The following is a 24,445-nucleotide window of genomic DNA, read 5'->3' as shown; positions in this document are numbered from 1 at the left end:
CTCTGCGGGAACGGCCGGCAGCGGCCTCAGCGGAGCGCCTCCGTCCTTCCCCCGCCGCTCTTCGTCCCCGCGCCGGGGCCGCACCTCTGCGACAGCGGCTCGGCCGGGGCATCCCCGCGGGGGGTCGGGCTGCGCGCGCGGCGCGGTGCCGGCCGAAGCCGTAGGGCCCGTCTCGCGCCGCCGGGGCGCTGCTGCCCGCCCGCTGCCGCCCGGCCCCGGCTGCGCGCGGGGGGCGCTGCGCGCGCGCGGCCGGGTGCCGAGCGCGGGGATTGGCTGCCGGCCCGGCCGCGGCGCGTGCAGCCGGGGGCCGGCGGGGCTGCAGCCAGAGCGCGGCTGGGCGGACGGCTGCGGGGCCGCGCTCCTCCGCCCGCAGCCCCGTGCCGTGCCGCGACGTGCCGCTGGCCCGGGGGCGGCGGGAGGCTGCCGCTGCACCGCTGCTCGGGGGAGGGACGGGACGGCGAGGTGAGGAAGGAAGGGGGTGTCCCTCGCCAGTGAAGGAATCCGCGCCGTGCGAAGTTATCTCCCAGAGACGCGGTGAGGCACTCGGGCTGCTCGACCTGCTACCGCTGCTGGTAAATGCTCTTCACTTTTCCTTGCCTGCGCTCCCCGCAGTTGGGCGCTGCGCTCCGCAGCTGCCCGCGGCCCCGGGGCGCTCCCCTCGCGGTGTGCCGAGCCGCCTCCAGCCCCGGTCCTGCGCTCGTCGTCCCCGCGTGCCGGTGTTGCCGCTGTCGCTGAGGCTGCTTCGCTCCTCTCTCGGCTTTTTCCCCTTTTTTCCCCCGCGTCTGAGGAGGAAGCGCGATTTCGCGTCAGCCTCCGCCGGCAGCGTGCAAAGGTATCGCTGATTCACAAAGTGCTGTGCGCGGTGCGCCTGGGTGAGGAGCGGCAGAAAGGCGGCCGTGTGCCGAGCGGGGATTGGAATCGGTGCCCGCAGCTTCTCGCTGCTGCAGGCTTGCGGGGAGCAGCACGGACAGCGGCGTTGCGTTGCTCGCGAGGCGCGCGGTGTCTCGCGGGCAGCCCGGCGCGGAGCCGCTCGGAACCGCCTGTAACCGAGCCGGGCCGTGTGGGTTCCCCGGCGGTACCGCGCTCTGCGGGGCGAACCGAAGTCCGGCTGCGCGCAGCCCCGGGCTTGCGGCCCCAGCGCCGCGCTGTGCAGCGCACTTGGTAGGATGTTTGTGGGTGCTGCTGTAAACATCCAGCTGCCACAGTTTCAGGCTTCGTGCTGCTGCCGTCTTACAGCGCTGCTTACAATGACTTGCTTACGATCTCTTTTTGATTTTTTTTTTTTCCCCTCATACATGTATGTTTTGTCTCGTGGGGAGGTTCGAGGTGCAGTGCTGAGCACTGTCTGTGCATGTATTTCTGTCCGTGTCTACTTGTGTATTCATATAGAAAATGTTTGGTTTGTACTTGTGCAAATTTACCAGCCATGCGTTAGGTGGAGAAATCAGGTGTTGTAGCAGCATTCAAGTGCAGGAGCATGGAATTGAAGGTGCCTGTTTGCAGCACCTACATGCTTGTAATTATAGGCAATACGGTAAATCAGATCAAAGCAGTTCCAAATGTGTGTGTTTCACAGAAGTGAGGTCTGTGAGAACGGTAATACAGCAGTCTCAGAAACCAAGGCTGGATGGAAGCGATAAGAACACGCTGTCAGCAACACACAGTTATTCAGCGTCCTCACAGAGCGCTTCATGGAACGCTGCTTGAAACCCGCTGTTTCCAAAAGGAGGTCCTTGTGTGCCCTGTGCGGAGCTGCTGTAGGAGCAGTGTCACCTGTTAGTAGGGTTGCTTGATGCAAGTTCTGTTGTTAACCTTGGCTGTGGGATTTGACGGTTCTTCAAACTTTAGAAGAACACAGAACTGGTTCTCTCTTGAGGATGTTTGTGTCAGAATTCATTTTACAGATTTGAGAGGCTGCTGGGTCTTTGCTGTATCTGATGATGGTGGGTATTTTTCAAAGGGGCTTGTGTAAGGGCCGGGAAATGGGATTTCCACTGGGGCTGGCAGCCTGAAGGTGATGCTGGCATTTCTTGCATGGGCAAGCTTTAAAGTGTCCACAGACAATGCATGTGGGCATCATTTCCGCGCATGCTGGCAAATCACTAACCAGGTTAAAGATTAATCTTGCTTGGCCCGTATGCTGAGGTTTCTGGCCTCTGAGTAATAAATGAAAAAATATTAATATCTTGCACTGATTTAGATTGTATTGTATGAGAGAAGCCAGCTGTGAAGTCTGGGCTTTAAATCACTTCAAGGGGAAAAAACTTTTTAGCTTTGGTTTCTTCGTGTCCTGGCAACATCTAACGACTCACACCACTGTTTTCTTTCAGATGTTAGTGCATGTTCAGCATATTAAAAAAAAGTCTTGATCTGGATAATCTGTTTGAGTTTTATTCTGCTTATTTCTAAACATTTCTTACTAAATAGCGCTTATACGAAAGCTGTAATCTTTTAATTCTCTGTGTGCTTATTTCGGATGTGGATAATGAAAATAAAATAATCATATTTCTGTGTCATTAAGATTACCACTGATTATATAGCTTGGAGAAAATTAACATGTGAGCATCACCAGTGATGTTTTCCTCTAATTAAAATAAGCAGTATTTTCGTTTTTGCTATTTTGTACTGCAAGTCAAAGAGCTGCCTGAGAAAGCAGAGGGGGTACTTGTTCCTGTGAGGTCGCAGACCTCAATGGGCGTAGGAGCATTGATTTGAGAGGCCTTACAGTCACGTTTCTCTGCCTTTTTAAACGATGGTTTTGTTTCTGGGAAAAACAGCACTGTATATCAGCTTGTGATATATCGTGGTCGTGACTTTGGCACATTCCTGTCACATATTGTCTGTTTGGTTTGTGCAGCTGAAGAAAATTTCTTGTGCAAAACATTGCTGTAACAGTAAGTAAAGGTGTAAGCTGGATTAGGGATTTTGGGTTTGAAATTCCTTAGAACAATGTGGGAGAAGGAAAATGTTCCTTCTGTTCAGCCAAGGTCAACGTCTAGACTTCCTTGCCTGAGAGGTCAAACTAAATTGAAGGTCGTATTAAATGGAGACAAAGCTCAAGCCACTGCTGGACCACTCCAGTCAATATGCCAATGTTTGAGAAGCTGTTCTGTGTTTGTTTGTAGTTAACTGTGAGTTTAACCCTCAGTCCTTTCTGTTTGTGGCAGAAGGCACATGCAGGAGCAGCGCCGCTGAAGTCCATGCTTAAAGAGGAGGCCAAAAATTCATTGAAATGGACCTTAAATAAAATTTTACCTATTGTACAAACAGGTAGTTCTGAAAGGGGTGGGTTTTGTGTTGTTGTGTTGTTGTTGTTTTGTTTGTTTTCCCCTCAGTATGCAGAGAAGTAAATACAGTCTTAGAATATCAATTAAATCCATTCTTCTAAACTGATTGATCAGTGGGATTTTTGTCCTGGCGTGCTTCTTCAGAAGGTTGTATGTGATGAATAGGGCAGTTTTTTTCCAGACCTCTTTTTTTTTTTTTTTTGTTGTCGTTCCTTTTTAATGGTGTTGTACTTATAATTTTGCAAGATCTCTCTCAGGAAGAACAGTTTCATGTTTTGTTTGTAGTGCTCGAGTAGAGCAGGTAGTTTTGCTGTTATTAAACATGTGCAGAGCTGGTCTGTACTTTGTGACCGGCACTGTCACATCCCAGAGACTTCCTACCAACTGGCAGTGACTCATTTCTCTTAATTCCTCACTGCACAAAACAGTTCATGTGCGGTGTGCTTTTAGCTTATGTAGGAGGCAGCGTATGAAATGCCTCTGGCTGTATCTGATGTTCCAGCCACAGAGCGGACCAGATTGGTGTCCTGGCCGTCTCTGCAGCCTTAAAGAACCCCGTGTGCTGATCCTTATTCAGAGTCACAAATTTCATTTAACTGAGCGGCTGCAGCGAGGCATTCTGAAGTGAAATGTTTTCTGCGATATAGTCTTGCCTAATCCATGAATGGATTTAGAAGATGCATTGGGACATCTCCTGTTAGCTGAATTTTGTCTCACAATTATTGGTCTGCATTGGGATCTCATAATGCTCTTGAAGTTCAAGCGCATTGTTTTAAATCCACCTTGCTGACTAACTCAATATTATCAAATAGACTTTTTGGATAAGCAGGAAATACGTTAAGCTTAGATGTTATTCATTTTTTATTATTAACTTTTAAAACAGGTTCCTCTTGGTTGAATTGAGTGACATTCAGTGCCAAATAGTAATAAATTGTCTCCTTTTGTGTTTACTGAGAAGCATTAATAACCAAGTAGTCTCCTGTATAGGGATGTAATTATGGGATTTCAGTGCCGAGCTGCACAGTGCTGAGTTGTGATTCCCTGTGCCATACAGCAGCAGCCGTGTTCAGACCCTTCTGGGGAACCACTGACTGCAACTCAAGGGCTGGTTTTAGTGTGATGCATTTTGTGGTGCACTCAGTGGAACACCGGCAGTGAGGTGGGTGATTTGGGCCATGCGGCACGGTTCTTTTTTGGCTTGTGTTTTGTTAGGGTCTTTCTCTGTTTGCTTGAAACTACAAATGCCATCCAGTAGTGTGGGAAAATTACAAACAAGGTATCACTCTTTTTGTTTCTGTATAATAGTTGGCATTCTAGTTTTGTTCTTAAGGGATCATCTTGGTATGTGGATGCCTACGTTTAGCCAAACACAAGCTGAGACCTACAAATGTATGTTTAAATTGTGTAAAATGGACAAGCAGTTTCTCTTGAAGGATTTTTGTACTTCTATCAGGCGTACCGTAACCACCTGTGTGTCCTCAGTTGGAGTTTTCAAAGCTTTTGTCTCACCTGAAGTCTCCAGACCTATCTGTTGTTTCTCAGACCCGTACAGGTGAGGAAGGCACAAGGAACCCTTCACAGGTGTTAGTGAACTATCAAAATCATTAGCAGACATCTCAGTGAAAGACTTCCTAAGAATAAGAAAGCACTTTCTGTGTGTAGAGAGTAGCCTGTGGTGTTCTGGGGAACATGCTGTGAGGCAGGTGATAGCAACAGAGCTGTCTTCTCTCGTTTATCCAATATGCAGTTTTGCATGGCAGTCTGAGACCCAGAGATGTGGTTGCAGATGTGAGCTGTGGTCTGCAAGTTGAGTGTTTCTACACACTGTGTCGTGTGGAACAGCAAACAGCCTGTCCACATGCATGGTTAGCAGTGTCTGTTCATTTACTAGGGGAAAAAACATTCAGAGAAGTTGTTCTTAAGTCCAAAAAGTTGGTTCTGTTTGAATTGTTTTTTGATGGCCTCTGTACAGTGCTATCTGTAAACTGTGTTGTGGAAAACAGTAAGCTTAAAAACACATGCATGAATGTATGTAAGTGGAAACCATATACATTCTGTTCTGAAGTCAGTGTTCATAGTATTATAGGATTTATGTGTAAAAAGAGTAAATCATAGCATGCCCATTCAACGTAGTAAAACTTTGCCAAAGCACTTTGCAAGTATAGATTGCCTGGTGGCTTTTCTAATCTCTCCTTAAAAAGCAGTTATCTACACTGAAATAAGAGTTATTGTAAGAGTGTGCTCCAACATACTAAAAACAGAGTAAATAGCTTTTTCAACCAAAAAAAACTATTGAACATTTAGAAAGGCAGAATACTTGATGTTGAAACATAACAGCGACACCAGAGAAAAGATTTTTTATTGTGAAAATGAAGCTCACTTTACTTGCTGCATGTGCCTTGCCAATATTGTATGAAATACTTTATTGGAATCAGATTCTGGGAGAAAACGAGACATTGGCTTTGTACCAATTGAAATTAAATTCTATTGGTAAATATTAAATGCATTAGAGTGGATAAAGTGTATCTTCACTAGTAAGGAATATCAAGCACTAGATTCTTGCAATATTTAAATAGTTTTTGAACCATCTTATAACATGTGCTGTGCAGTTTGTTGTACTTAACTGTCAAAAAATGTCAACAACTTGCATTAAAATGCCCATCAGTGCATGCATTCCATAGGTACTTCCTTTGGTAAGCACCATAACTGATTTATTAGGCTTTTCAAGACAATAGTTATTTGTGTTAGTTCATATTTACACAGATAACAGGTTTGAGTGCAAGTGCACGTAGGTTCTTGGTGTGTCTGCTTTGTGAGTTGCTTATTTTTTGGTATGGGCCATCCAGAAGATTGTTGCGGTCAGGAATGTTGAATGTTCTTTTTGGGGTGCATTTTCTTTTGTAGGTAATTTTTTATAACTTTATGTTTTTGTTTTTTTCCACTGAGATATTTTTATGATTGCCAGCAGTTTTGGATGGTTTGTCAGTGCTGAGGATATGTATCCTCAAAAAATGTAAGCCCTTATAGGGAAGGGAAATTGTTTCCTCTTCCACTTCAACATAGCTGACTGGGCACTAAAATCAAAGGAGTTGTTGCTGAATCATACAGGAAAAGTAATTATTTTGACAGATTCCTTCCAATCATGGGTAAATGTCTTATGTAAACCAGGAGTTGTCTAAATATTTGAATGATTTGAAACATGATAATTGTAACTATAGATGTAAGTAAACATACAAATGCCATGATGGTGGATCTGTAGTCTTAATACTCTTTTAAAAGTTTGATTTGTCTGAGTTTTTTGTATTATATATGAACAGCTTGCTAAAATACTGATGGAGCTTATGTAAACCTTCATGTGACACATGGAGGTCTGCTGGCAGATAAGATATGGAAGATTTGTATGGCAGACAGCTTTGCAGTTGCTTCTGTTTTGTTGACATGTGGCTAAGGATCAGTGGCAGATCACTGACAAACTGCTCCAGGAAGCTTGAAGTGTGTGGGTCAGTGTTTGCAATGGAGAGTATTTTTTCATAAGTAAGTTGACTGTTTAGAAATGAGCAGTGCCTAAAAGATGCTCCAAATTTTCAGTAGGATTACTTTCTTTAAGGTGAGATCTTAATGTCCCTCTTGCATCCATTCGTCCTGGGAATCCTTGGGAAGGAAGATATAATGTACCTGTTTTAGATAAGAGACACATGCTGTAAATGGTGTGCATTTGGTGGCTAGGTCTTTGCAAAAATGTGTATGAGTAATAGACAGTGGAGTATATTATTAATAAAGAGCAACAAAATATGCAATATTTGTGTAAAGGATTGATGTGAGCACAGGAACCAAAGCTTGCTTTTGCTGGGAGTGAGCCAGCAGTAGACATCTCCTTGCCTAGAGACTGACCAGAATCATCCCTTTTCTCTCCCTCCATCTGCTTGCCGGGAGCATGGAGCAGTCTGAGTAGGTCTCCAGTGCAGCACTGAATCTGGAGGTTGCAGCTTTATTAACCAGTACTGAAGTGTGTGGCGTTCCAGTGCAAATCTCAGCTGACACCAATGGCTTCTGCTGCAGAATAAAGGATAAGTTGTATGGCTGCCTTTCTTTCAGCTTTCCTAAGGAAAAGCAGGCAGAAATCCGAAGCGTTGTCACCTTTTTCCTTTGGCAGAACCTATTTGAGGTTGAGGAGTGATGTGAGTGAGGCTGCACAGAACAGACTCAGCAGAAAGGTCCTTGTTGTTCAGGACCAGCATCCACGTGCTCACTGGGCAGCAGAACGTAGTTTTTTGTTTTTTGTTTTTGTTTTTTTTTTTTTTCTTCCTTTTATTTTTTAAGGAATTGAAGTCATCATTGTTTCAGAAACCTGCAATTCACAGCAGATCACTGTCAGCTCTCATCCTCTTGCTTCTGGATTACTCCCCAGGAAGGTGTCACCTCCTGCATCAGGGACCTCTTCACAATGAGGATGTGAAAAAGAGGGAGGAGGAGACAAATGGCAGAGAGCAGTGACCTGAGTGTCGCTTATCTGCAATAGGGTGCATCTTTTCTCTTTCAGGCTTGCATTGGCAGCTTTGCTGCTGCATTGCTTTTCTGAGGGAGCCCCTGGCATGCCTGCAGCCCTTCATTCTGCTTAGGACTAGTGCAGGGAAGGGCTGGCAGCCCTCCTGGTACTGTGCTCCTTGTATCACCGCTGAGGATTACTAGCTAATGAGTTGAGTCAGAGAGACCTTTCCTTTCACTTTCACAAGCAGCTGTCACTGCTGGAGAGAAGAAGTGGTGAGAGGTGAGAAGAACCCATGGATTGCCTGTGGAGTATTTATTCTTCTATTGAAGCTTTAATTACCTAACTGAAGCTCTTCTTCCATCTTTCCAGCAATCCCAGGGGCCTCCGCAGGTTGCTCCAGTTCAGCTGGCATTCTGTATCAGCTAACTCCAGGATTAAATTGCCTATTTTTTTTTTCCTCTCTCTGCATTGTTCCTTTAAAGGATCACTAATCGCTTCCCCCTGTGTTTCTCAAAACGTCCAAAATACAAGCCCCTAATAGATAGCTCTTTTTCAGAGCAGCTTAAACACTTCCTCCATGCCTGTCATTCACTGCCCATGACTGTCACTGGCTGGGCCAGTATGGGTGTGTTTAATGACTGCTGGTTCAGCAGATCTTTTAATGTTAACATAGGATTAGGATTTGTAATTGTACCCCACCTAGCTGAAGACCAGCTTCTGGATGGTCCTTCCCCTTTGGGTAGAGAGAACTATATTACCCTCTGTATGGGAGATTGGTAATCACAGCCTGAACCTCTGATTAATCAGCTGAGGCAAGTGTGGGGTCAGCTGTGGGAGCACAGGTGAGAGTGATGTAGCTGTGCTCCCGGAAGGGGTGGAGCTCGACTCCATCCCCTCTGAGACCTTATTTAAGGGCTGACCCCCACTAAGGCAGCATCTCTTGGAGATTGCTCTCCAGTGAGGACTGCCCCAGCTTCTTCAGCCAAGGCACTACCACTGGTGAGTTTTCCTTTGCTTATTTCTTCTGTACATTTGTTACCATCTGTATATTAACAACCAATACACCCTCTTTACCTCAGTAGTCTTCCTGGGGAATGTTGGAACTCAGACACTGCTGGTAATCCCAACGTAAATGGTCTTTCCCTTCTTTATTGGTGGCAGCATGTAGAGGAGACAACGATGATTATTGTGAATTTGGACTGAACCTAGGTGAAATGTGATTGATATTCCAAAAATCTTGAAGCAGTTGCCATCAAAACAAATGATTTGTACCTATGAATCATAAAGTACAAGTTACCATAAATTTACAACACACAAATATTTAGGTATAAAGACAGTTAAGCTTGGGGTAGGTGTTTCACTTCTGTGGTTCAGTCCTGTAAGTAGTCATTCCTGTCCTGCTGGTGTTCAAATGCCTGTGTGTGAAAAAGGCATTGTGGCAAGCTCTGATAGACACATCATTGTCCTACTGTCATCCATTTGCAGTTTAATTTAATCGATGACTTTTAAAGAAGGGAATGTAAAAGATAGTTAGATGTCATCTTAATTTTGCTAATGAAGTGTCATTTACTACTTAAGTAGTGCTGTGCTAATATTATGGTCTCCTATGATTTATAGCTAACAAGTTTTACTTTATAAATAAGCAGCAACAAATTTCTATCTATGAGTTAGGACTTGTGGCAGTTGGAGTTAATGAGCATCTCACAATGACTGCAGTGGCTTTGGATCAAACCTTGTTGGTACCAGCTACTGTTTTAACTGGATGGGGAAGATAGTTTCTGTTGCTTCTAAGTGCTTGTTCCCTTGCTTCAAAAACTAAAGGGAGGAGGTAACTGTGTAATCATTGGATGGCTACCGAGGCTGAAGGAGAAGTACTCCATATGAGTTTTAATGTTACTTTACCATACACCCTTAATGCAATGAATGCTGATGAAAGGAAAGGCATGAATTTTCTTGGTAGTTCGAAGGCAGCTGCGTATTACTGTGTCGTACTTTGTTGATTAAAAAAATAATAATAATAATAAAAAAAAAATAAAATTGGCAAGCCAAAAAGAATATGGCTGCTCTTCTTTGTTTCCCAGGCCCAGGTACTGAGTTTAATGTGGCTTCAGGTCTTGCTTGTTGTCTGCTTTCTCACTTTAGCTGTATTCAGAAGCTCTGCAAGCAAGAGTTGTTTGACTTGGTTGAGTCAGTTCAGGGACATCCCTTATATTTGTTATGAACAGATCCACTCATGTGAGAACTCGCAGTGTGCACCACTACCTGCTTTAGAATAATGCTTTCTGTGTTGGCTGGTGAATTTGTCAACTACATGCCATTAACTCTGTGGTTAGTTTACCCTTCTTCTCCTTTTTCATTTTTCCTTCTTCCCTTCCTTTTTCTCTTCAGCCATGATGCTGATGAGAAAACTTTTACGGGTATGTGGTTTAATGTTTGTTGCTGACTGATTAACTTGTTGTCAGATGTTGTCTGAATACTTGGTGCCGTTTCTTACATTGTGTATGAAATCTTGTTTAGGCCTATTACCAGTGTACTGTAGGTAGAAGTGGAGTGTTGTGAATATATGTTTAATTCCACTTTGATTACTGTGGAAGTCTGTAGGGCTATTATTCATCTTCCTTACTTAGCAGTTATTTAACATCTCTATTTGCTCACACAGTAAAACTGTAATGGCTTTTTGTATTATGGAAAACAATCTTTTTTTCAGTAAAGGGAAGCAGTGGGGAAGAATTAGCTAATGCACTGAAAAATAGGTTTATTCTCTGCTTAGAAGAAGGGCTGTTATGGTCCTGCAGATTAGGATCCCGGCTTCTTGCCCCTTAATGGTAGACAGAAGTCTGCTGGTTAGTTTTCACCCTTCTCTGTTTAAAAACTGTGCTTTCCTTCTTGATTTGCTGCAGTATATTTGTTTGGGAATTGAATGTACTGCCTGAAATATATCAATTTAGTAGAAAGATGCTTGTCTGTAGGTTTGCTAATTGTGCACCTTATGCCATCATGTTGCTTATTTTTTATATAAATGAAAATGTTTCAATTAGTAAGTGTTTTGGAAGGTGATAGAAGTTGGATGAAGTTGCAGTAGCGTAGGAGGAAAAGAAAAATTAATCCAATTTTTAATTTCAGATAAACAGCTTTATTATAGAAGTTATCTCTTCCTTTTGTGATTACTCTGACTGTGGAGGAGTCTTTGGAAATAACTAAAATAACTGTTAGACTTGAGATACATGGTAGCTAGGTAGCCTGCTCGTTGCTTCCTTTTTGCTGCTTCCTCGTTGTGGGTTCAAATTCTTTTTCAGTTATCAAGGCTCCGGTTCAGTAGAACACTGAGTGCCCAGTTTAGCCCTTTTAATTCAACTAAACATCTATTTACATGGCTCCCCACTTAGCTGTCTCTTCAGCTAGCATTAAGTTCTGCTTTTCCTGGGTACAAAGTTGTTTTTCAAAGGACTTTTCCACCTCAGAACTTCTCATCTTTGCCAGACAGCAATTCCAGTCTAGAAGGGTTATTTGTTCATTCCCACAGCTGGGACAGCTTCATGTACCCTTCATACAGTCCTGCTTTCAGTTAAGACTTCTCTGGGGGTTTAGGTCAGTTTCACCAAATAAGGTTGAGGTTAGAAATTAAAGAAAACTAAACCAGCATCCTCTTTCAAGTGATAAGAGTAGTCAAGCAATGAAAAATTGTATCTATGGAAGCAGTGAAGTTCTCACCATGAATGACATTGCAGAACAGATAAACATCTACTTAGGATGATAGAACTGACACTGAGTTGCAGCTGGGGAACAAACTAGAAAACTTTGTAACTGTGTTGTCCATAACTGTTCTCCCTAACTGTGTTGTCCTACACGGTACTGGATTATGTCAATAAATAAAATAAAATTAAAAAAAAAAAAAAAAAAAAAACACAAACAAGAAACAACCTTATTTTCTGAGTACATATCTTAGAAATGATATATTTTTCAAGTTATTGACATGCTATTTTATCTTAGAACTGAAAAGCTGGGTCAGTTAAGAATGGCAAAGAGAGATCTTAGCAGTTAAAATGCCATATGAGATTACAGATGTGTATGTGTATATCTACACACATGTATACATATACATTGTGCATGCATACACGCTTTGAGTTTCGAAACTTGCTCACTATAATCCTGTTGATTACAGGGTGGACTGTGGTGTTTTTAGTTCTTTTTATTTTATCTTTTTTCTCCTTTAGGGCTGTTTAAGGGTGATAACAGTTTTTCCCTTGAACAATGAGTAAAAGCTAAGATGTTAAGATAGAGAACAGATCAGTAAAAACACCTAAGTGTTCTAGCTCTGCAGTTAAAAGTTTGCAGTAATAACTATATGCATATTGCAAGCAATCATCTGGCATTGTGTATCCAAAGTATAGCAGTATCACCCAAATAGCTAATGAGACCACATCTAGTGCCAATTAAAGAATAAGGCATACTTAGTTATTTAGTGATTGAACCTGACATGAAATCAAGCACAGAAAACAAGATTGTGCTTTAGATCACAGAGAAATACAGATGCCCTAGGTACTGTTCAGGCTTTCCCTCAATAACAGAAGTGTTGAGGAGAAATGACTGATCATCCAAGCTGGCATAACCTTCCAGTATGCTTTAATAATATAAATTACAGTGGAATTAGCAGGTAAAATATTCAGTATTTCTCTTTTAATGCTATCCTTTGAAATTAATGGTAATGATGATTCCCCATTTTGGGGAACGCGGTGATGGTTTCCTGGTGACTAATAGCTTCAGTCAGTAACGTAATGGGTTTTGCAACATGATAATGAAAAAAGTTCTAATGAAGGTCAGTTAGCAAACGGTACTGAATCGTTAGCTTTAAAAATCTGTCAAACTTGGCAGTATTTTTTCAGTTTTTGTTAAACTATATCTTTCACCTCTAACAATAGAACTGTGATCCATACAGATACTTCAGTGACTTCATTGGAAGAATGGATCTAGTGTCTTAGGCTCCCAAAGAAAAGAGTTGATGCTGCTTAGCTTACTATATCATGCCAAAGCCCAGTTCAGTTATTAGGTGAGGTGGTTTTCTTAAGTGTGACATTAAAGCAGGACTGTGTGAAGTCTTGTTATGACATTTTACTTACTGATTGAGTAGCAATCATAGGTAACGTGCTGGCATTATTTTGAACTAGTCTACATTTTTAACCTTATGTCATTGTCATAGATGGCTAAATAAAAAAAAAAAAAATAGTGATGTGGAAATACTTGTTTCTAGAAGTTTGATTTTGTGAGTTTGTACTTTACTTGTTCTGGAGTAGCGCTGGCTGTTGTGGCACTGACATCCTGTGTGACACTGCTCATGCTGGCATTGGGTTGGGTCTGTAGATGAGGCTTTGTGTTAAATGTGCTTAGACCCTTTTACAAGTGCAAGGGAAGGAATTTCTTCTCTTGAAACATCTTGTTAGACATTTTTAAACTGTGGCTGAAACCAAGTGTGCTTTCTTCTTGTATTTTTTTCTTGTTTGTGAATTGTTTGTCTGTTTTGTCATCAGCCAGTGATACTTCTTTAGTGTACTTAATTTCCATTAGCTACCTGAAAAGCAATCTCTTGGTTCAACGTACCGATTCCTATTATGACCTAGTTTTGCTAGCCACACAGCCTTCATCTATGAAGCATTAGATCAATGATTATTTCTGAGTGATAGAAAGTAAACACGAAATAAAACTTAAAAAAAAAATAAAATAATAATAAAAATTCAAGCACTGACAGAAAAAATGCTGGATCTGCCAACTTCTGTGCGTCAGTAATTTAAAGTGAAAGTTTACAAATGCACGACTCAAGTTGAGGCTTGGCATACAATCTCAGATGAAATTCTTGCTGCTCAGAATCTATTTTGGAGAAAACACAACACCTTATAGACTGTTATTTTGTTTCTGTGTTGAGATAAATTTGTTTAACTTTTGGATGGATATGAATGTATACATCCAATTTCCTTCAAAAAGAAAGTGTGGGAGTTTTGTTATTTACTTGTTCTATGAAGATGGAGGAGGAAGTCTGAAATAAATTCTTGTTAGCTAACAGGAGGTTTTTAACTGTGGAATTATTATTGAAATAAATAATTTGTATTGCACCTATTGAGCATTTTCGTACCAAAATATGTGGTGTTTACTGGTTCAAGAACTGTACATGCACATTGAAAAGAAATATAATTAGTGTTGTTGTTTTTTCTTTTCCTCTATTAGTCTTCATGGGACATTAAAAAGTTTCTGTTGATGGATCTAAATAATTCCATCCAGTACATTGAGGGGGGAGGTTACGTAGTTCAGCATTAAAAAGACAAAGAAAGCACCGGGTAGTACAAAGTGAAATATAACAATTTGTCAAAAAAAAAAAAAAATCTTACTACACCAACATAATATTTAATACACCAATAAAAACATCAGAAGTAAAGCAGGTCACAACAGTGAGGAAAATCTGTATGTACCTCACTGGGCTGTATTTAACTGCTCTAACAAAACTGGGCAAGTGCACGGATGGTAGGGACTGCATATCTTACATCTACTGTGTCAGGAAAAATAGCAGCAGTTAAAGCTTTACTAATTCCTCACTTTCTGTAATGTGTTTTCTTTCTTTGGAGCAGAACCTGTCTTAAGAAGTTCTTCATTCATCTTCAGCATAGTGGTTATTTTATTCAATGTCTGTTAAATCCTTGTTTATGTTGTGGGGGACGATGCACTGAAGTTATGTAGCATCTTGTTTGGGAAGGAATAGCTGTTGTGTTAATGTATTGTGTGTGGTGCTCATGGAACTCTGAGCTAGGATGTCAGTAAGACTGTTTGAGTGTTGTCTGGATGCTGCACTGAAGTTTGCAGCTGATGCAAGGTGTGTTTAGTTGCTGGGACTGTGCAGGAATAGAGAAGCAAGAGTGGGTTCTTAAGCTGGTGATCCTAATCTCTGGGTGTTCTCTTCACTGTGGTGAAGAAGATACATAACTGCTTGTGTCAGATGTAATTCACACTGCTTCCTAATGACCACGACATGCAGCAACCTGATTGCATGCTGTGGTGGCATTGTGTAATACCTTATGATGGTGCGATACAATCCAGGCATGGCTGTTACAGAGCTGCATTCCTTAGTTTGGTTTGACAGTGGGATTCACTTTGTTTTGGTATCTGCTGCCTTTATAACATGGCTGTCATAAGAGAAATGGCTGTCATACTGCAGCTGGGGATCTAGCCCTCTAATGGGTCCACAACATGAACTACCTGGTGAATTACGCTGATTCAGAAGTGTAGGAGTTTGTAGATTGGTTATCAGGGTGATTTGTTTTCTCTTTTCACTTGATGCAGTAGTTCTGTCCATCATCATTTTGCTGGTGTATCGTGTGTGAGAAATTAAGAGTGGATGCCTAATACCTGAGATTTTTCATTTTGTAATCTGTAACAAACTGACAGCACACAAGCAAACACGATGGCCTTTCTGCTTCAGATAGATCTGTCTGTCTGGATGTGGGCGCCTTGTGTTTGGCAGCAGCTGGTGCAGAGAAAACACATGCAGTGGTCAGGTCTGTACTTACAAACCCCTGTGTTACTACATCAGGTGTATGAAGTGTTGTGGATGTACTTCTTAAAGCACAGTGAGTTGTCACAGACTGTTCCTGAACAGTTCATGAACTTTCATACTTGAGCTGAATTTACTGTCAATTTGAATTCCGAGCTTTTCCAAGGCCTGTGCCATGTTAAGGTGTGGTTTATCCCCTCACTAGTCTGGGAGCAGGCTTTTCATGTACCGTGTGTTCTTGGAACTGAAAAACTGAAGCCCAGATAGTTGCAGTTGCACAGCCTTCCACAGCTGAAAGGGCAAGGATTTTTTAGTGATGGTTTCTGCTTCACAAAGAAATTAGTACACATAACAAATAAAATGAATGGACTTAAAAAATCTAACTGCATCTGCAGTCGCATCTTTCAGTAGTTCTAAATGAAGTTTTCTTGAGCCCAGCTACTTGCAGGTAGCATTAGAATTTTGTATAGTAAATATATAAGTTTGGAGGAGCTTTATCACAGAAGGTGGCGCAGGACATTGGTTAAAGCTGTTGAAGTTCAGGCAGAAGTAGTTACAAGCCATACAAATGCTGTGTGTGATTCAGACTGCAAGTACTATGGATTTCTTTTATTCTTTCACAGTTCATAGAAATTATGTTCTCAAAAAAAAAATATATATATATATTTCATAATACTTTAAAACAAACAAACAAACAAAAAAATCCACCAACAAAAAACTGTGATAGTGATACTGGATTTTTTTAAAGTCATCTTTAATTCCTGCCCTGTGCAATAGAAATGAGCAGCCTTATGTCACATCTCTAGAATGCTTAACAGGTGGTATTCAAACACCTGGTGTTACATCAGAATATATGGCAAATCGCAGTGCCTTATTCCTGGGAAAAACAGGTGAAGCCAGTATTAAGTAACACCCTACAGGAAGGTTGTGCTGCCCTGTTCTTTGTGTGTGAACAGGAAAGGCTGGGTTTACTTTTTTTAAAGTGCTCTGTTCTTTCTGCTAAGTCACCACTGCTGCATTCTTTGCGAGCTGTATTAGTAGTGTCTTAGCCTGATGGCTAAAGAGAAGGAAGGCTGCGTCTGAAGCAGTTCTTGGAAGTTTGCAACCCTTTTGTAGCTAGAAATTGTGAATACTGTGCTGTTTTTCTTTTATATTCTCTGCTTTGTGGAAATCCATTAGAAGCCATTCATCTGGGATATGCTGCTTTTGGTTTTATCTACCAAGTGCATCGTTAATTGGAGGATATCTTTGCTTACATGACTTGAATTCATATGAGCCTTAGTATTTCCAAGTCACTTTGTTATGTACCATAACATTCTTTGTTATTCCTCTCTTCAGTGGTAATATTTCACTTCCTTCAGCTTGTTAATAGCACATAGAAACAAAGCAGGTGACTCAGCATTTGCTGTTATGTTCTGACTTTCAGTCTTGCACACATTGGACTCTTCTCCAGCTCTCTGCCACTTAATTCTATGGATGCGATAATCTGGGGTGGGGTTGAGTTGCTCTTCCAGTATTCAATCAGTTAGCTCACAACTTTGAAAATCTGGTACAATTGCACATCTTGAACATAGTTTCATATTTTATTTGGTAAATGGATTTTAAAGGTCTCAAAATGTTTCTTGACATGCAGATGTGAGCAGAGCACTTAGCAGGCAGACGCATGCTTATACTCTCAGTACATACAAGAAAATTCACAGATTAATTTCAGCAAAGTAAATATCATAGAATTTGATCCACAAAATGGAGAACAAACAAGTGCTCAGTTGACCAAATGGTAAACTTCAGTGTAGTCCCATGCATAATTTCAGAGAAACCAGTGATGAAAAGCTTCTCTTTCAGTTTTTCTTCCCAGTATTGATGCGACAAATGAAGTGAACATTTCACAGCGTTGGTGCGCTCGTGTTTGTTGCAGAAGATTCAAGCAATTGTATCTCCATCTGGTCATTTGATGGAAACTTTTTGAAGCTTAAACGGTCGGTTTAGAGTCTGCAACGTATCACAGCTTTGAAAGATCTTCCCCAGCATTATTGTGCTATCTGATTGAGTTTGCATTTGCTAGAGATTACAGCTGTGATTATATAACCAGGAGATACAAGCGGATAGATAAAGATGAAAATCCTTTGTATTATTTGCCTTTGATTTGTTTGTTTGTTTCTTTTCTCCCGGATTTGAACTGAACATAGAAACTGGAAAGAAATGGGTAGAACACAGATTTGGGAAAGTGAGGCAATAAATAGCAGTAAGACAGTGACACAAATTGTGGTTCATGAGAGGATGATTGTGTATTCATACACATATGTATATTTTCTTCATGCATGCATGAAAGAATCTTAGAATACAGATGCCCTTGCTGGTGAGTCCACTAACAGCAATGAGAATAATTCCGCTATGAAACAGAAGTTCTTTGCTGATGGTTATTTTTTTCTCTGAACGCTTTTTAATTTGGATTAAGATGGTGGTGGTGAGTAGCATTGCAATAGAGGAATTCAGTCTTCATTAGCAAAATGCAAAGCCATCTTCTTTGCTGTCTTAGTCTTTATGAAAGTGGAATTTTACACACAGCAACATTAATTACAATTGTCTGTAGCATTCTAATTTGTTGACTGTATTTATTCAGAACTCTTATTAGTGTTAAACAATTAATGGTAAGTTGAACTTTGGAGTGGATAAGAACGTCATTCTAAGCTGTAATAGCTTAGCGGATGAGCATATTGTCCTAAATTAGCTTAGCTGCATCATTAAATGGTTGCTGTATACAGTGTGTGTAATTATATGATGACTGAATGCTATTAAACGTATCGCTTGGTCTTTTAGGTACACATCACAGCAGTGTAGCAAATGTTTCTTACAGTTCCTGTTAGGAGAAACTGTTGTTTCGAGCATTGTCTCTGAATATTCACAGAGTGAATTTTAAATCAATGTGCAGAAATGCACAGGTCAGAGGATTTGACTTACCTGCTAAACCAGATTTCTGTAAGTGTGTTTACTTTTTGGCAACGTTACTTTTCATTTGTGTTGGTTGATAAATGGTTTTAGACTTTGCTTAATAGCGTACTCCTTTTTCCATATACATTCACTTACAGTGGATTTGCTTTCATAACATATTTTTCCATGTTTCATTCCTCATATTATAGTAGGAAAAGGAGAAGAGAAAAATGAGGCTGTTTAAAAATCCAAGTAAATACTTGCTTTTTGTATGAGCTTGCAGTTAGATTCATAATCTTTTTTCTTTTTTTCCCCCATGCTGCTCCATGCAGTGAGGACATGACCCAATAATAACGTAATCCATTTTCTAAAACAAAAAATATTCTAGCACAGACGCTTCAAAATAAATGTAGGTGGGAAGGATATTTCCTCCTCAATTTTGCATTAATGCATGTGGGAAGGAGTTTTTGTTTTTTCTCTTGCAGTACAACCATGTACACACATGGGCACAGACACAGATACCTTCTTATCTCTCTGTGTTTACAAGTATGGGCTACTCCTTTCAGGTCGCAGCAGGGCAGTGTACCTAGTGGGAGCAGTCCAAGGCAGAATTGTGCGACTGCCAACAGCTGTTGTGTCCCAGTTCCCCTGCTTGCTCCTTGGAGAAATAATACGTTGTGTATCTCCAGACAGCTGTTAATTCACTTCCCTTTTTAGTTCTTTGGCTGATAGTGTGTGTGTGGAGGAGACGTGGCAGAATCACCATACCATGGTTCTGCTTCTGTCCGAGAGTGGAAGCAATGTCTCCTGTAGTCTGTTCCTCGCCATCGGAGAGCCAGCAGTGACCTGCACAGGGGAGTAACTCATTCATGCACCTTGACTTTCAGCATGTAAAACAAGCAATATTATTATTCTAGTTCGCATTTCTTTATTATTTACTACAATGGTAACATTGGAGCTCTGCATTCATGTTTAAAGTGCAGTTGTCTTGTGTTCTGCACACATGGAAACCAGCAGCGGTTAGCAGAGGATGACATTTTGGTACTGATGCGGGGCTCAGGTGAGCTGCCCTGCTACTGCCCTGTGCTCTTGGAACTCACTGCTGCTGTCTGTTCCTATGCTGACAACTGTGTTCAGAGCTGCAGAGCTCCTGCACAGCGCACCCAGCCCCTGGTTGCAGGATTACCCTGCTGGATGCTGGGTACTGGGGAGTTAAGAGGTATCTCACCTCCTGCCTCACTCCATAGAGTGCCTTGGCTTTGTGAGAGGATTATTTTGTGCTTAACCTGTTATCTTGAATTCACCCCTGGCTCAGGTCAGACAAAGGACAAAATGACAACTAAAAGTACTCACAGCATCCAGACACAACACCACAAATATTGCTGCAAATGGTGTAAATGGCAGAAAAAGCTTCTTAATCAACTTAGAATTAAATAATATCAGGGAAGTCTTTCTCACCTTCCTACTCTCTTCCGACCTGCAAGCTGTCCGGACGGTCTGTCCTTTGGTGTGCAATATGTCTGAGGTTGGCTATCTCACAGAACAGCTTGTTGATAGAATGCAGCGTTTACTGGCAGTCCTGTTATGAAGTCCTTGGTCTTAAAGGAGAAGAGTGTATAATTCATCTTCAAATTATTTTACTTCATTTACTAGCATATAGTCCAGCTGTTGCTAAAAACTAACTGGTTTTGTTGCTTTCTTGAAGATTGCTGTGGGTTGTGCCTTATTTTGTTCTCAGTATGTACCTGGCTGTTGGTCACTCTTCCCTCCCCTTCTGGTAATTGTTTGGTTCACAGCATTGACTCTTATTTTATTTTATTTTTTTAAATGTATTTTATTTTTTTCATTATGTATATATTTTGCAATTATGTATATAAATATATATATTATTTATATGCATATAAATATTTATGTATATAAATATATATAGAACGGAACATTCTGGGTCCATTCATTTGTTAACAAGCATACTTGATATGAATGTCAGAAGTGGGTGTTAATGGCTTATTTCTGGCTCCTGGTTGAAACAGAGTACTGCAGTGATGACCATTTTGTGGATACTGAGACTTGGATCGGCTGACTTCCATCATCTTGCTTTTGGCCTTTCAGAAGCACAGAGTTTCACAGGGGAGGTAGCACAAGCTAATGCGTCTGGGTTAGTTACCATTTTAAAATGCTACCTTTTCTAATTTTATTTTGAATTTGAACCTTCCTGCGCTTTGCGGCACAAAGAGCCAGAGCACTCTATCAGTGTGCCTTGTGATGCTGAGTGTCTTCTTTACCACTGTGGTTAAACTGGTTATTATGAAGTTGTTTTCCTGAATGGATGAGTAAAGCCATGCTTTGTTTTCTGTGGTTGATCAAGTCAGCTTCAGCAAGCAACCATATTCTAGCTGAGTTATGGTGATTTTGTAGCGTCTTCATAGTGCTCTAATCAATGTAGACGTTCTGTGGTCTTTGTCAAAGTCCTTTTCTTAAAGCCAGTTGGGATGTGCTTTTGTTTATGTTGACTAATGTTTGTTTCTAAATGAGCATGTTTTCCACTTCACAAGTATTTTGTAGTTCAAAATGAAATGTGCTGATCCACAGGCAGTCTGGGTTTCCCCATGGATTCACTTCTGGAGGAAGCGGCAGGCTAGATGTGGCATCCTGACCCTGCACTCCTCCCTTGCGTAAGAGGGAGAACTAAGCATGTGTGCTTGGAGGGAACAGATGTGGACAGTTAATTCTGTTGCCCTGACCGAGTGATTAAGGGAATTAAACCTGGCCCATTCCATTATGCTGAGTGTCCTTACACCCACTCCCGTTTAGAGGCAAAATGCTGCTTAAAGTGAAGAGTTATTGAAAAGCAGAGCACAAAACAAACATTATCAATCACAGTTGTGACATGTAACCTCTGCGCCTAAACAAATGCCTTCATGAATATGAGATTCCATTACTGTGACCAATTGAATTAGACTATTAAAAAAAAAAAGAAAAAAGAAAAAAAGAATATCATGAGACACCCATTTGAGTCGTGCTTTGTGATTAGATTTTATGAAAATTGCATCTATTAAAAAGAACTAGGGTAGTAAATGCGTACAGAAAAATTACAGTGTGTTTTCTCTATAGTGCTGAGATGTATTTTGTTACTGTTTTTAAAGGGTATTGCTCTACACTTTTCTATCAGGCTTTGCCCTAGGGTGATGGTTTGGAATTTTTAATTTAACTTTGTCTGTCATGACAAATGTAGAGAACTAGACAGCTGGGAAATTGTGGAAGTAGGTTTAAAAGGGAATTATTGAGTCCCTCCACTCCAGTGCATTTAGCAAACCGAATTCTACAAGAGCACTGTCAATTCAGCTCGCGGAAGTAACAGCGCGGTCTTATTTGTAAAATAGGGCTAAGCTAATCATTACTTATTTTTCATAATTAAAGGACCATAATGTTCCAGAACTGCTTTCCTGTAATGTTAATAGAATATTAAAGATGGTCTGCAACCTTGAACTTCAAGCTTTGGTTTCAGTGTTTTGAACTGCCTTTAATGTGGTGGATACAAAAGCAAAGGTTGCCAAGTGCTTGATTGGGCTTTCGAGACCTGAAATCTTATTAATCCAAGCCTAAATTCCAGTAACTGCAGAAAGTATGCAATGGTCTTATTTACTGGGAAGCAAAAATCAACGTCTTGAGCTGAAATCACATGAAAGGGAAGAAAAGGGTGAAAGCGAATGGTTCTACGTTCAGAAGCACCACTTCATAAAGAATTCCACCTTTCCCTTCAGAAGAGAGAGTGCAGAGGTGTTTCTGCAGTACCACGCCTTTGGACATAACTGGTGCTGTCTGTACAGACAGGAGTTCAGATTCAGGCAGGTGGGCGTTCAGGAAATGTGATGGTTCAGGAGAACCACCGTGGCCTCTCCTACTTTAACTTAGAATCTGTAAGGATGCAAAACTACTGTTATGTCTTTACCCTCCACTTCAAAGTCTCCTGCCTGTAGGTGAGGGCAAGAAAAGATTTATGTGCTGTCCTCCTTCTTCCTTATACTCTGAAGGAAAGAAACCCGAGCCCAAACCTATGACTTTTTGAAGCAGTAGCAGCAGAATAAGAAGTAAGTTTCCTCCAGCATGTGTCTGAACAAGAGAGGTGAAGCTACTCTGCTGCTCGTCTACTTCTAATATTCATCAATAATCTGAGCTCTGGGAGAAGGGCTGGAACTTCCCATTGGTTGAGGGAGGCAATGCAGGAGCTGTTAACTGAGTGCTGGGTGGATACTGGTGCTGCTGTTTGCATTTCAGAGGCTGGTAGCTTAAGCCCCACTGCTCACTAGGGAAGCAAATTCAAGTGTATTTTTCAAGTGTTGATACATTATACTGCTTAATTTTATGATCCTGTGACGGAATGTAATTAATACTTTTAAATTAATATCCGGCAGCATACTTAGCATCCTGTATTAGTAGGAATTAATGCCAGTACCATATTTTTATTATTATTATTTTAGGCACAATTATCTTGCAAATATTTGATTTTATCACTGCTGTTTGCAAGCAAAATGAAAGCCTTTTATTTCAATTGAAAATAAAGCATGTCTGTTTTTTCAAAACTAAAATGCATCCGCTATTTTTCAATAGGAACTGTATCTCAACATTAGGAAATGCAAGAATATAAAACTGCTTTTATTTTATTTTTTTCCTTTTTTTTCTTTTCTAGATGGTGATACATTACAGAGTTGTTAATTCCGGCTATCTGTTTTATTTTTCTTTTTTTCCAAGGCCTTGAACCATTTTGGTTCTTTTTGAACATGGCAGCGGCCTTATGTTGTGAAAACAAAAAGATCTAATACCTCTCTCTGCTGTTGCACGGTTTGTAGATAGCTGAGTTTGTTGCTATCTGCTGTAGCTGTGTTTTTGATGGAAATACCTGGGGTGGTGAACAGCATAGAATTAGTGTTCCTTTTTCCTTATGCTGAATTCTAGATAATCTTGGATATTTTCTGATGGAAACAAAACAGGATGACCCATCGGCCTGAGAGTGGTTGAACAGGGCCACACTTCCTAATTTCTGCATTCCTGGGAAAAGTAGGAATGTTAGTTAAACTATATTTAATGGTTAACATAGAAAGACTGAAATTTTAGGAGGACTGAATTTATGGATAACATGAGTTAATTGTCGTGAGAGAGGTTCAAATTCTATAGCATAAATTAATGTTTTGGTAATATTATTAGTATTTTGCTTCTTAATGATTTCTTTACAATACTACACTAAATTACAAGACTCTGGATGACTAAAACAAGGATGGACTTTTCTAGAGTTAGTTGCTGTCTTTTGTGGTCGTTGCTGTTTTCTATTGATCTTGCAGTCCTTGTCCTGCTGGCAATGCACTGCTTGATTTGTATCCTGCCGTATGAGGAAAGAGTAGTGGAAGGAAAGTCAAAATGCAAAGTCATTAATAGCAGAATAATTGAAAGAAGAAATTTTGGATCAAATGCTGCCAAAACAAGCAGTGTTTTGTTTTTATGTCACCCTGAGTCAAACAGAAGGTAGGAATAAGTAGGCTACTTCTTGCCTGATAAACCAAACCCTGAGACCAGTGTGGATCTATTCATTCGTAGCAAAGAATCCTCTCTGCTGGTTATTGTTATTATTCTGGGAAAGGGAAGGAAAAGGAAAAGAGAAAATGCTTCATTTTTTCACTGCTGTCATCACTCATCCTAATGAGGACAAAAAAGGTTACCTCTACTAGGAGCACAGTGCTTTCATGTGCTCTGAAACCCACCTGCTCGCTTCTTAATGAGAATGTAAGGTTTGGAGGTACTGTGATCACGTTAGGTTATTTCTGAGACACGTTACACAAAAAATAACAGTTAGCTGCCTATTTGGTAACCATGACTTTTTAAATTCAGACATCTCATGATATGCTCTTGAAATAAATTTTGAAATCCTTTATTCTGACTGTTTTAGGCCTTGCAAGTGTCAAACATTTCAGCTCTGTCTGTGTCTCGGAGGCTTATAGGTTGCATTTGACACAAATGTATTTCAGCAGCTGCACATATAATATGCAATGTATATGTATGCATAGGGAAATATACATCCTGATCGTTACTGGGGTTTGAAGTTAAAAAAGATCTGACAAAGCTTATGAGCTTTCAGAGATTGTTAGTAAGAGGAAGTGATTTTTCATGAGGTATTCTTGACATATCTGACCCGTAAATGTCACCTGTTGTTCTGCT

At 40.8% G+C, this 24,445-nt stretch overlaps 1 protein-coding gene across 13 annotated transcripts in view; it reads left to right on the top strand.

Annotated features, from left to right (window-relative positions):
- The first annotated feature begins 317 nt into the window (after positions 1 to 317).
- Positions 318 to 24,445, top strand: part of TENM2 (teneurin transmembrane protein 2) — a 564,904-nt gene continuing 540,776 nt past the window's right edge. For 12 of the 13 annotated variants that reach the window (XM_072348384.1, XM_072348382.1, XM_072348381.1 and 9 more), the window contains exon 1: positions 318 to 572. The gene's annotated coding sequence lies outside the window, so the exon portion shown is untranslated. Of the gene's footprint in view, positions 833 to 24,445 lie in introns of all 13 variants that reach the window. The other variant, XM_072348372.1, reaches the window with a different exon arrangement.

The sequence above is a fragment of the Excalfactoria chinensis genome, chromosome 13 (genome assembly GCF_039878825.1).
Source record: "Excalfactoria chinensis isolate bCotChi1 chromosome 13, bCotChi1.hap2, whole genome shotgun sequence".
NCBI classification, from domain to species: domain Eukaryota; kingdom Metazoa; phylum Chordata; class Aves; order Galliformes; family Phasianidae; genus Excalfactoria; species Excalfactoria chinensis.
The sequence above is the reverse complement of the archived record's forward strand: the minus strand, read 5'-3'. Positions and strand labels throughout refer to the sequence as shown.